Consider the following 14039-nt stretch of genomic DNA (forward strand, 5'->3'; position numbering starts at 1 on the left):
GTGCATAACTAAACCTGAGACATGACTCCTAGTGCATAACTAAACCTGAGGCATGACTCCTAGTGCATAACTAAACCTGAGCCATGACTCCTAGTGCATAACTAAACCTGAGACATGACTCCTAGTGCTTGTGAGGGTACACTCCTCTGCCATGTTCAGGACGGACTGACCCTACTGTATATACTGTAAACATACAGCCGCCTGCAGTTTATGGGTCATTTGGGCTGTAGGAGAGTGGACCTATCCTCAAATGACAATGGAAGTTGTAATAGCAGCGCTCGGCCACTGCACAGTGTACGGCGCTCTCTTCATCCCACTCTGTACACTGCAAAAATTAGCAGACCAATATGGGGTCCAGGTGTCGGACCTCCACCAATCTCAAATGAATTACATATCCTAAGGATACATCATTTATTGTGGGTCTCTAACAACCCCTGGGGCTGACCGGTTCATTTGCATGGATGACCTGTCCTCAGCAGCAGTCGTCAATTAGAGTACAGGGGGGGTCTAACACATGGAACCCAGTCTGATCAGCTGTTTAAAGGGCTGCAGTGTTCAGGTAAGTGCTGTGACCCCTTCACTGTTTATAAGGCAGAAACTAGATCACACAAATGCTATAGAACAGACACCATGTAATGCATACAGTGAATGGGTGATGGCGCTTCCACAAGATCCACAGCCCCTTTACACAGCAGATTAGCTGGGGTCCCAGTTGTCAGACCTACTGTTGATTTATTGACGATGTAGCCTGATGATAGAGCATCAGTAGAAAAGAACTGATCAACCCCTTTAAATACAGATGAAACCCTGTTGAGATCAGAGATAACTCTGAAACAAATCCCTCCTAGATGCAGTGTTCAATAGTGACTGCAGCATCTAAAAGGTTATTTTCTGTTGTTTTCCCCTAGTTGTCCGACACCATGTTTCCGTCCCTGGGTGCCTCAGTCAGGGAGTGTGACATGTTGTCATGGCAGCCAGAGACCTAATCAAGGCCCCTGGGTCTAAGATGATTTACGTATGTCATTGTTGCTGAGGTATCAGTGCTGCAGCGATGATTTACCCTACTTAGCCTTAAGTAGATTGACTAAAAATATACCAGTCTTAGATGGGTCACTTTTTGGAAAAGCGATCATTGCTGAATGGGGCCTCTTTTAAGGTTTTGTTATGGGGCCCCATGGTTAAAAATAGTGAGTGGGGATACTGGGAACGCAATTGGCGCATCATCATCAGCTTTATTACTTAGTTGGAGCAGTGTAGGAGCATTATTACTGGGGGGGGGGGGGGGAGTGGGCATTATTACTGAGTGGAAGCGCAGTAAGACATTATTGCTAATTGGGGAAGAAAAGGCCATCATTACTGAGTGGAGACATAAAAGGGAGCATCAGTACTATGTAAAGAGACAAATGTTGGGCTTAGTAAGGAGCATATAAAGAGGCTCTTTAGAGGCACTTACTTTGTGGAGCCTATGGCAGGTAAAAGACATACTGTGCAGGATTTATAGTGGCACAAAAAGTGCAGTACTGTTACTGTGTAAGACTCCAAATGTGGCATTGTTACTAGAGATGAGCGAGTACTGTTCGGATCAGCCGATCCGAACAGCACGCACGCATTGAAATGAATGGAAACACCTGGTACTTCCGCTTTGACGCCAGCCGGCCGCTTAACCCCCCCCCGCGTGCCGGCTACGTCCATTCATTTCTATGCGTGCGTGCTGTTCGGATCTGCTGATCGCTCATCTCTAATTGTTACCTTCTGGAGCACTATTGATGGGACATTTATATAGATTGGTAATATAGTTGTGGAGCAGGGAGCCAAGTATGTCTGTGTTCCAAATTCTGCAGAGCCAAGTCATGGTTACGAGAAGTCATTAAAATCTGTGCTACATGAATAAGGAAGTGAAAACTGTATTACTATCATACAACATAAGGCATTGGGTGTAATTGTATTCACTTGCATGGTCTGCAGAATAGATGTTTGGAACTGGTATCTGGCAACACAAGGCCATCCTATACTGCAAAGGATGGTCTTGGAATAGTGTATTCTATTCAGTATGTTGGTAATATTTAGTCACTATGTAGTGGTAATATGTGGCCATGGTTTGGCAGTATTATTTGACTTACTAGTGGTAAATCATTATATACTGTGTACTCCTTATCTTTATATGCAGTATTTTTCTTAGTATTATACACAGTGTCCTCTATATTATTATATACTTGGCATAATGCACCATTAAATATGTGTCAATGTGTTAGTGATTGTACATCTACTGGTGGCCTTAACCAGTAGTAACCAGTCACAAGCATTCACATACCATGGGGTATTTGGTGTGGAGGTTCACACAATCCATACATTTTGGCTGATTAAATGTATTTTGCATTATTTTAATAGCAGAGGACAATGATATTCTTTATTATAAAAAATACTCCTTTAACCTTTAAAGAGGACCTTTCACCACCTCCAACAAGTCTAGCTCTTAACATCATTTACTGCTCCCCTGCTTCTGGCACAGTTGGAATTTCTTCTCTAGCGCCCACCATTCCTGAGCAATATGTGCTGTTAGTTTTGCTGCCTCATATGCTCTGTACTGTTAGAAGAGCGCTGTGAGGCAGGAGCTGACTCTACTGAGCTTAAACAGTACATCGTGCACCAAAACTAACTGCACTAGTGGCTTGGGAATGCTATAGGATAGAAAGAAAATCCCAATTGTACTAGAATCAGTGGAGCAGGGATTATTAACAGATGATAAAAACTTGAATTGGTGGAGGTGGTGAAAGGTCCTCTTTAACCCCTTAAAAAAAACCAAAAAAACAACCTGCCTTTGATGTATTCTAGTGAGTACAAAGAGATGGCTGGGATTTTAGCGTATCCATCCATTAGTCATTTAGGTTCATGAATATGGCTGAATTAGAGGTCACAAAAGGTGCTGTAGGCAGAATCACCAAAATGATAATACTTGTATGGCAGGACAGAAACTGGCTGGTAGGAAGTCCTGTTTCTGATGATAGCAGTGGGGCTGCCAGGCAGGAATGATGTGAGGGTTTCTATATTGATCATTTTTGTGCACGTGTAACAATGAGATATTGTTAATTTTACTGATAGTAACAGAAGACTTTTCTTTACTGTTGTCTTCCTGGTACCATCAAGATGCAGCTTTACTATTTGGGGGGATGTACATAAAATATAATCAAAAGGAAATGAGAACAGTTGGCAATTGCAACCAGATTGTAGAGCTTAGTTTCTTCTAAGGCTCACGTTACGTGGCAAATAGATGGTCATCAATGTAATAATAATTGAATAATACATTTTTAAAGTTCTTTATAAATCAGTAATCTTTCTGCAGCGCTCTACAGTAAGTTCAGTAACATAAAAGAACAAATCAGGTACAATGTTACAATACAAACACAGGCTTACAATCTTCAAGAGATGGAACAGGTCCGTCACAGCAGGAACTGTTGATAGTGGCTTGTTGTTCTGATGTGTCGGGTGCAGAGTCTTACTATTTTTTTTTTCCACTGTGAGTTAAAGGAACAAGTTATCTTTATGTTGAGACTTGGTACAAATATTTTGATACTAAATATAGATTTAATTTTTAAGTTTTTCTACTTTTGCACACAAATGTATGTGTTGTTACATTAAAAAAGCCATAATTTTATTTATCTGTCATTGTAGTCAAAGATTTTTTTTTTTTTGGAAATAACGTTTTATTAAATTTTAAAATGACATCAGTAAACCTATATCATTGAAAACAATAAGTGTGGTGGTACAGACACAGATAAAACATTCAAAAGTGCTTGTAAATAACCACAAATTGAGCATTGACACAACGGAAATGGAAAGTGGGGGAAGGAAGCGAGCGAGAGACAAAAATGGGAGGCTGAACTTTATAATAATAATAATAATAATAATACATTTTATTTATATAGCGCCAAAATATTCCAGAGCACTGTACAATTTGTAGGGTTCAAATACAGACAGAAAGATACATTACAAAGAAAGTCATTTCACACACTGGGACTGAGGGCCCTGCTCGCAAGAGCTTACAATCTATGAGGTAGAGGGGGTGACACGAGGTTGCAGGGGCGGCATTGCTTATACGGGGGTCAGACAATGTTGTAATAGAGGTTACTGTCATTACACTAACATAAAACTTTATGAGCCTTCACTGGTGGTGTCCTTTAACATGTGGATGGAGCTTGGACATATAAAGTTAGCCTGAAATGGCATCATATCATGTAGGGTAATGTGAGAGCGGGGACAGAGGAGGGTTAAATTTTGGGGATTCTAATTATAGTATGGAAGGGTTTACCTTAGAAATTGTGATAGGCCTGTCTGAATAGATGTGTCTTTAGTTTGCGTTTGAAGCTGTAGAAATTGGGAGTTAATCTGATTGTCCGGGGTAGAGCATTCCAGAGAAGTGGTGCAACTCGGGAGAAGTCTGGTATACCAGCATGGGAAGTTTTGATAATAGAACTAAGACTAAGGCCCCACAGGATGACCCACAGCTATAAAGTGTTGCGAGAAAAACCGCAGCAGGAACATAGCAGCACTTTAAAAAAAAAAATAAAAAAAAGTTCATGGAGTTTTCCTCCGCAGACTTTGTTACAATTATATCTATGGGGAAGCTGCCGGCGTTCCTGTAGATATAATTGACATACTTAGATTTCCCAAACTGGCACGGTTTTTACCACAAAGTGGACATGGGATTCGCAAGAACGTCATCCACTTTGCAATTACTGTAAAACGACACAATTTTTCCTGCGGCGTTTCTGACCTGTGGGACCCCGGTCAAAATATCTCTCACTCCTGAAGAAATATCCTCTGTTCTCATGCCTTCCTTGAGCCCCTCTAGATGTGTACACTTGCAATAGTCGAGCTTTTAATTGGTCACCAAATGGTATAAATTGCCCATTGTAATCCATAAGTTCTATCCTGAGGCTTCACCTTTGGGCCATAAGGCCCTAGACTCCTATTTGTGTATTTGGTGGGAATGCAAAAAGATATCCCACTTCTGGTCGCTCATTCAGCAGATTGTGAACCAGATTTGTAGACTCTCCGAACCTCTGACCCCAGTAGGCATAGTTTTGAATTTATGGCCCACCCCCTCTTCCACCTTAGGTCTCCCAAGTGACTCTGGCTTCAACTTCTGTCTATCACCAAGTCTTTGATCCCCCTTATACTGGGCATCAGAATCCCCTCCCACAATATCTCACTTTCTACAGTCTCTCAACTAACCCATATGGAGGAACTCTCCCACTTTGAACTTTGCACTTATCAGAAGTTCATCTGTATGTGGGTGACCCTACGTGGGCACACCCCTGGGATCCCCCTGGTCAATTAGGATATTTTTTGAGACCCTTTGGTTCTTATCCCCAGCATTAATTTTCTCTCCCACCTCCCCCATGTTCCAAATAGGATATTTTTTGACTGATGTTCATTTTATTTATTTATTTAAGGGGGGGGGGGCTGTTATAAAAAAGCAGCAAATTTGACCGGTTTTATTTTTGGAGTGCAGCAACCTATTAACCAACTGCATAGCAAAAAGGCTACGTCCTGACAGTGGAAATTATGTCTCTATTAATCACCAGGGCAGGCTTAGTAGTGTAAATTAATATGCATCTTGTCACAGTGCCATGTTTAACCTGCTAATTACAGACCTATTTCAGGCCTAAAGGAACAAGTCATTGTTTGAAAATTTTGCATCTTTTTGGCATTTCAAAAACTGTAACAGCTTTTGTTTTCCATTAATACAGTTGCATAAGGGCTTGTTTTTTGTATTTGTATGTTATTTGTATTTTTCAGTGCCATCATTTTCAGATGAGCATGGTCATAGATAGACCTTTGTATCTAATATTTAAGGATTCAGTAATGACTGGGTCTGTTCCACAGGATTGGCGAATAGCAAATGTGGTGCCAATTTTTAAAAAGGGATGTAAAAGTGAACCTGGACACTATAGGCCAGTAAGTTTAACTTCTGTGGTGGGAAAGATATTTGAGGGCTTTCTAAGAGATGCTATCCTGGGGTATCTCAATGTAAATAATCTTATAACACCAAATCAGTATGGGTTTATGAGGAATCGGTCCTGTCAGACTAATCTGATCGGCTTCTATGAGGAGGTCAGTTCAAGACTGGACATGGGTAATGCAGTAGACGTGGTGTACCTGGACATGGGTAATGCAGTAGACGTGGTGTACCTGGACTTTTCAAAGGCTTTTGATACTGTTCCACATAAACGGTTGGTATGCAAAATGAGAATGTTGGGACTGGGGGAAAACATATGCATTTGGGTTAGCAACTGGCTCACTGATAGTGTACAGAGGGTACTTGTTAATCGTAAATATTCAGACTGGGCCACAGTCACCAGTGGGGGCCGCAAGGGTCAGTATTAGGTCCTGTCTTGTTTAATATCTTTATTAATGACCTGGTAGAGGGTTTACAAAGCAGGGTGTCCATATTTGCAGATGATACTAAACTTTGTAAGTTAATTAATAATGAGGAGGACAGTAGAATATTACAAAGGTATCTAAGGAAGCTGGAGGCATGGGCGGAGACTTGGCAAATGAAGTTTAACGTTGACAAATGTAAAGTAATGCACTTTGGTCGACGTAATAAAATGTATGACTATGTACTTAATAGTAAATTACTGGGTAAGACTGCCAATGAAAAAGACTTAGGGATTTTAGTGGACAGCAAGCTTACCTTTAATGACCAGTGTCAGGCAGCTGCTGCCAAGGCAAATAAGATTATGGGATGCATTAAAAGAGGTCTAGATTCTCATGACAAGGACATAGTTATGCCTCTACAAATCACTGGTATGGCCACACTTAGAATATTGTGTGCAATTTTGGGCCCCGATATACAAGAAAGACATATGTGAACTTGAAAAAGTGCAAAGACGGGCAACCAAAATGATTAGGGGAATGGGTGGACTGGAGTACAACGATAGATTAACAAACTTGGGGTTATTCAGTTTAGAGAAAAGACGTCTACGGGGAGATCTAGTAACAATGTACAAATATATGAAGGGACAATACAAAGAACTTTCTAAGGATATTTTTACTCCTAGGCCAGTGACAGTGACAAGAGGACATCCACTACGTCTGGATGAGAGAAGGTTTCACCAGAAACATAGAAGGGGATTCTTCACAGTAAGAACAGCGAGGTTCTGGAACTCTCTGCCCCAGGAAGTGGTGATGGCGGATTCACTGAACAAGTTCAAAGTGGGCCTGGATGCCTTTCTTGAAGAGAAAAATACAGTCCTATGAAAAAGTTTGGGCACCCCTATTAATCTTAATCATTTTTAGTTCTAAATATTTTGGTATTTGCAACAGCCATTTCAGTTTGATATATCTAATAACTGATGGACACAGTAATATTTCAGGATTGAAATGAGGTTTATTGTACTAACAGAAAATGTGCAATATGCATTAAACCAAAATTTGACCGGTGCAAAAGTATGGGCACCTCAACAGAAAAGTGACATTAATATTTAGTAGATCCTCCTTTTGCAAAGATAACAGCCTCTAGTCTCTTCCTGTAGCTTTTAATCAGTTCCTGGATCCTGGATAAAGGTATTTTGGACAAACAATTCAAGTTCAGTTAAGTTAGATTGTCGCCGAGCATGGACAGCCCGCTTCAAATCATCCCACAGATGTTCAATGATATTCAGGTCTGGGGACTGGGATGGCCATTCCAGAACATTGTAATTGTTCCTCTGCATGAATGCCTGAGGAATTGGAGCGGTGTTTTGGATCATTGTCTTGTTGAAATATCCATCCCCGACGTAACTTCAACTTCGTCACTGATTCTTGAACATTATTCTCAAGAATCTGCTGATACTGAGTGGAATCCATGCGACTCTCAACTTTAACAAGATTCCCGATGCCGGCATTGGCCACACAGCCCCAAAGCATGATGGAACCTCCACCAAATTTTACAGTGGGTAGCATGTGTTTTTCTTGGAATGCTGTTTCTTTTTGGATGCCATGCATAACGCCTTTTTTTATAACCAAAAAACTAAATTTTTGTTTCCAAAATGAAGCTGCCTTGTCCAAATGTGCTTTTTCATACCTCAGGCAACTCTATTTGTGGCGTACGTGCAGAAACGGCTTCTTTCTCATCACTCTCCCATACAGCTTCTATTTGTGCAAAGTGCGCTGTATAGTTGACCGATGCACAGTGACACCATCTGCAGCAAGATGATGCTGCAGCTCTTTGGAGGTGGTCTGTGGATTGTCCTTGACTGTTCTCACCATTCTTCTTCTCTGCCTTTCTGATATTTTTCTTGGCCTGCCACTTCTGGGCTTAACAAGAACTGTCCCTGTGGTCTTCCATTTCCTTACTATGTTCCTCACAGTGGAAACTGACAGGTTAAATCTCTGAGACAACGTTTTGTATCCTTCCCCTGAACAACTATGTTGAACAATCTTTGTTTTCAGATCATTTGAGAGCGGGCTGTCCATGTTCGGCGACCATCAAACTTAACTGAACTTGAATTGTTTTGTAGAAAGAAATGGTCCAAAATACCTTCATCCAGGATCCAGGAACTGATTAAAAGCTACAGGAAGCGACTAGAGGCTGTTATCTTTGCAAAAGGAGGATGTACTAAATATTAATGTCACTTTTCTATTGAGGTGCCCATATTTTTGCACCGGTCAAATTTTGGTTTAATGCATATTGCGCATTTTCTGTTAGTACAATAAACCTCATTTCAATCCTGAAATATTACTGTGTCCATCAGTTATTAGATATATCAAACTGAAATGGCTGTTGCAAACACCAAAATATTTAGAACTAAAAATGATTAAGATTAATAGGGGTAACCAAACTTTTTCATAGGACTGTATAATGGGTTATGGTCTCTAGATTTTAAGGACACGTTGATCCAGGGTTTTTATACTAACTGCCAGATTTGGAGTCGGGAAGGAATTTTTTTCCCCTGAAATAGGTCAATTGGCATGAGCCTCATGGGTTTTTTTTGCCTTCCCCTGGATCAACACTGTAGGGGATTGTAGGGTTATAGGTTGGACTTGATAGACTAATGTCTTTATCCAACCTCATCAACTATGTTTGTAACTATATGTATCATTTTCAGATATTAGCTACAACTAGGCACATCACTTGGCGGTATGCCAGCAGTAGTAAATGTGCTTCTACCTATATGTAACATACAATTTGCCTTAGTTTTACAGGCATTTTTTCAATGCTGTAAATAATATATTTTTAGTTACTGTAATTTTTATTTAGATGTTTATGTGCTCATTAATTGTAATAATAATGTAAATAAAGCCACAATAAAATCTGTCAAAAGTTCTGACCTGCAAGAAGAGACGTTCTATCCATACTACAAAGGAGAAAGACAATGAAAGGTGGAGCTTCATTTTAAAGGGGTTGTCCAATTCTTTTTATTGATGGCCTGTCCTTTACAAGTATAGCTCTGAACAACCTCTTTAATAACTTATTAGAATGTACAGTGCTATATATTTCATGAAGCCTGTATTTCAGCTTTGGGTTAGTCACATCTCATGACTTCCAGACTAGTATGAGGTATAGTAGTAACAGATTTTATTGTCACAGCAAAGTTTCTTCATCTCTTAGTTAGCTAAGTACTCTAGACAGGCAACCTGGACATTTTGCAATAGTTTAATGATTTCAGTATAAGAGAGTTTATTAAAGTTCAAATAAAACTATGAATCATTTGCTTGACTAATTTTACGATATTCACTGGAAAATTTTGTGAAATTCAATAAATTATTAGTCAGTCACTGGTCTTTCAGGGCGTGGAATACATCAGACCTTCTGGCAGATGGGGTGATTTGGACAAAAAAAAAAAAAAAATCCTCCAAGAAGAGGCCCAGCGGATCTTCAGACTTGAAAGCCTGAAAACACTTGGTCTCAATGATGGCATCTCATATACATGCTTTATTTATGATGTTACAGTAGTGGGGGGATTTACCCTTTATGACTTGAACATGATCCCATGATAGGGATCTAGTGACAGACTTCATAGACTCTTGTCATACTATAGACTTTTTGATTTTGTATTATGCATTGACAACCGGACCTAATAATAAGGACGTGTGCACAATTGCTCGATATATGATATAATATATCATATAATATAGTAGGCTATTTGAGACCTGACCTTTTGCTTTTTTGCTTTGTATTTCCATAAGCAATAGGCAGATGAACCAGACAATACTTACCCCTGGCTGATAAGAATCTGAGATCTTAGGACCCATTCATTTCTATTGTACCATCCATACATCCATAATTTTTACAGATCAGTGCCCAAGCCATAGAAACCATCCAAAATATGAAGCAGATCCTATTCTTGTCTGTATTTATAGCACAAACTCGCACATAAGTGTAAGAGAACATACAAGTCTTTTCATGGACCGTGATTGTGGATGACATACTGATGCAAAGTGAACTTTTTTTTACAGAATGTGTCAAGTAGACCAATATCTAGAACAGGGGTACACAACATGAGGCCCACAGTGCTATTCTACGCCGCCAAAATCATGACTAAGTAGACATGTATGTCTAGGTCACAATAGTTCTGTTGCTGTCAAATATTGTCTGCTCATGTATTCTCCTGATAGATGGAAAGCTCAAGATTGGAACTTCCATATGTCAATTTGTGAAACATGGTCAATATACCAGACATGCCTCAGATAGGTACACCTCTAAGTCTTCATTGTGTTCCTTGGAAGTGGTATAATGTGATATTGCAGCCCTCAGAACAGAAAAGAATGTATAACCCTGATCTGGAAGTACTCTACAGTATAACTGAATATTCCCTATAAGGGAGGAAGGAAGCTCCTCTTATTTTATGGATACAGATTATACTTCTTGTTTTTCTGTTGCCTCCGACCTTTTCCCCATTCTCTTCACTTGGTGAGGGTCACTGCATGGCCTTCCTCATAAATTATCAGTTTGCTCACCTTGTCCTTTGCCTTTCAGTTCTTTCCAGAATTGCAACTGTGAATACATGTCCAAGCTATGTGAAATGTCAAAAGTCACTGGAAAAGCCATTCAACTCTATGACCTTTATTAATGCTAGCAACGTGAAAGAAGCAGCTGAAAGCTCTTTGGGTTATACCTAGGCTAAAGATAACGTCCCTGCAATGCAATTTTACTAATTTCTTCTTAAAAAATTGTAAAACATAGAATACAATAAAGAATGTCATAATATTTTATCCATTTGAGTAATAATTCTGTGTGCTTCCATGTAAATGCAGTAATGGACAGGTATTCTTCAATCTGTTATCTTTTCCTATACCAGATAGTGAGGGGCTTATGGTGGATTTTGGAGGGGAGACTTGCTACAGAGCGGCACACTATTTTATATATAAGCCTCAAGAACTGTTCCACATTTTATCACACAACCAACAAAGGTGAGCAGAATGTTATCTTCCGGACACTGTCTATTGTGCCCAACAATACTTCTCATGGAGTGTCTTCCCTTCTTTCATACCAGTTGTATAAATAGTACATGGAAGGTTTCTGGTTCTGTTACATACATTGCATTGGGGCACACAAGCTTGAAACATGATGTCTTACTCCTACAAGGCCTAATTAAAGCAATATATTTAAGTAAAAATGATAAATAATAAAAATATTGTTTATTGTTCTAAAAAAAATTCATGATTCGAGCTATGATCAGTAAATATAAATAATATCATCTTATAGTAACTGAATATGTGCTCCACTTTTCCCACTGCAGGTAGGACAGTACACTTTACCTTCAATGGACTTGTGCTCAACTTGTGCTGCCCTGACTTCTCTGGAGACATCAGGGAGCATCAGAGATGACCATGATGAGAATATTACTCATCTGTAAGTATTACACAGATTTTCTAAACAACCCCCTGAGGTGGGCAGGCATATCACAGGCAGGTTTTAGACACTAAAACACTGGTCCATAAAAACATACCTGTCACATATTTAGAGTCTCAAGACCTCCTGACATGTTCTCTATAATATCCTACTGACTGCTGCTTCACTAATGGGTGACGGGCTGAGACTGCCACTGGGTGCCCATGGCTCACTAGTTGTCCACCATGAACTTCAAACCTCTTTTTCAAAAGTCACCAAATTTACTAGCCACTTGCTTTGTATTATTTTTTCTTGTACCAGCACCTCAAACTCTAATACCCACACCAACTGTGATCCCACTGACCATGGCCTGCATAGAGCTGGTGGTAGCATTGTGTAGTTGTGTCAAACGGTAAAAAAAAACTCATTCCAGAACCAAAATTTTATTGGACTTGATTGTAGCAATATAAAGTAAGGTACATGTTCACATTTCAACACTCTTCCCACAGTTTCAGTTACCTACAGTTTCTGGGAGGCAGCAGGCGTGATTATTCTTTCCATAGACGATGTTCCCTTACGTACTCATGGACTTAGCCTCCAGTTCTACATGACAGGGTAGCTGCTTCTTGGGGCAGTGCTGACAAACATTCAAACAGATGGACCACACTCTGGTCTTGTATCTGTCTACTCTCCCAAAAAGGTGCTAGGGCCACACTTTATACAGTTCTCCTGAACCCTGGCATACTGCAAGCATCACTTTACAGTTACTGTAGTGCTGGGTCATACCACGAGAAGTGGCTAAACAACTCCTCTCATGGTATAACATCTAAATGCAACTAAAGTTCCACCTTACACTTTGTACCTGCAATTCCCGGGACATCACTCCTGCACTCATACAGAACACCAGCAACTGTCTCTCTGCTGTCTCAAATATCATGTCCTCACTCTATCTGAAACTAAATATCTCCAAGACTGAACTACTACTGTTTCCACCATCTAATAGATCTGTCCCTGATATATCCATTGCAGTCTCAGGCCTTACTATAACTCCTAGGCAGCAGGCACGCTGCCTCGGGGTCATGTTTGACGCAGACCTTTCCTTCACCCCTCATATTGAATTACTCGCACGTTCATGTCACCTCCACCTCAAAAACATCTCCAGAATACGCCCTTTCCTTACCAGAGATACACTAAAGACACTTATTGTCTCTCTGATTCATTCTCGCCTTGACTACTGTAACTCCTTACTAATTGGTCTTCCCCTCACTAAACTCTCCCCTCTACAATCTATTCTGAATGCAGCGGCCAGGCTCATCTATCAGTCTAGACGCTATAGTGATGCCTCTGGTCTGTGTCACTACACTGGCTGCCTATTCATTATACAATAAAATATAAAGTTATCACCCTCATCCACAAGGCTCTCCATAATGCCGCACCTCCCTACATTTCCTCCCTCATCTCTGTCTATCGCCCAACCCGTGTTCTCCGTTCACTCAATGACCTAACACTTACATCCTCTATTATCAGAACCTCCCACGCTCGTATACAAGACTTCTCCCGAGTTGCACCACTTCTCTGGAATGCTCTACCCCGGACAAATAGATTAACTCCCAATTTCTACAGTTTCAAACGCAAACTAAAGACACATCTTTTCAGACAGGCCTATCACAATGTCTAACGTAAACCCTTAACCTTCCTCTGTCCCCGCTCCCACATTTCCCCACATGATATGATGCCATCTCAGGCTAACTTCATAGGTCCAAGCTCCATCCACATGTTAAAGGACACGACTGTCGATGGCTCATAAAGTCTTATGTTTATGTAATGACAGTCACCTCTATTACAAAAGTGTCTGACCTCTGCATAAGCAATACCGCCCCTGCTACCTCTTGTGTCACCCCCTCTACCTCATAGATTGTAAGCTCTTGCGAGCAGGGCCCTCAGTCCCATTGTGTGAAATGATTTTATTTGTAATGTATCTTTCTGTCTGTATTTGAACCCTACAAATTGTACAGCGCTGCGGAATATGTTGGTGCTATATAATTAAAATTTATTATTATTATTAATTAATATGCTGGAAAATATTAATGCTGCATATACTTTATCAAATGTAAAAATCTGACGTTTATATTGGAACGTTTCCTTTAATTATGGTGTTTCCCACATTTTGGAGTAGAGTTATATACGGTAATCACATTAACAATCGCTTTAACAACCATAA

The sequence above is a fragment of the Leptodactylus fuscus genome, chromosome 4, assembly GCF_031893055.1.
Source record: "Leptodactylus fuscus isolate aLepFus1 chromosome 4, aLepFus1.hap2, whole genome shotgun sequence".
In the NCBI taxonomy this organism is placed as follows: domain Eukaryota; kingdom Metazoa; phylum Chordata; class Amphibia; order Anura; family Leptodactylidae; genus Leptodactylus; species Leptodactylus fuscus.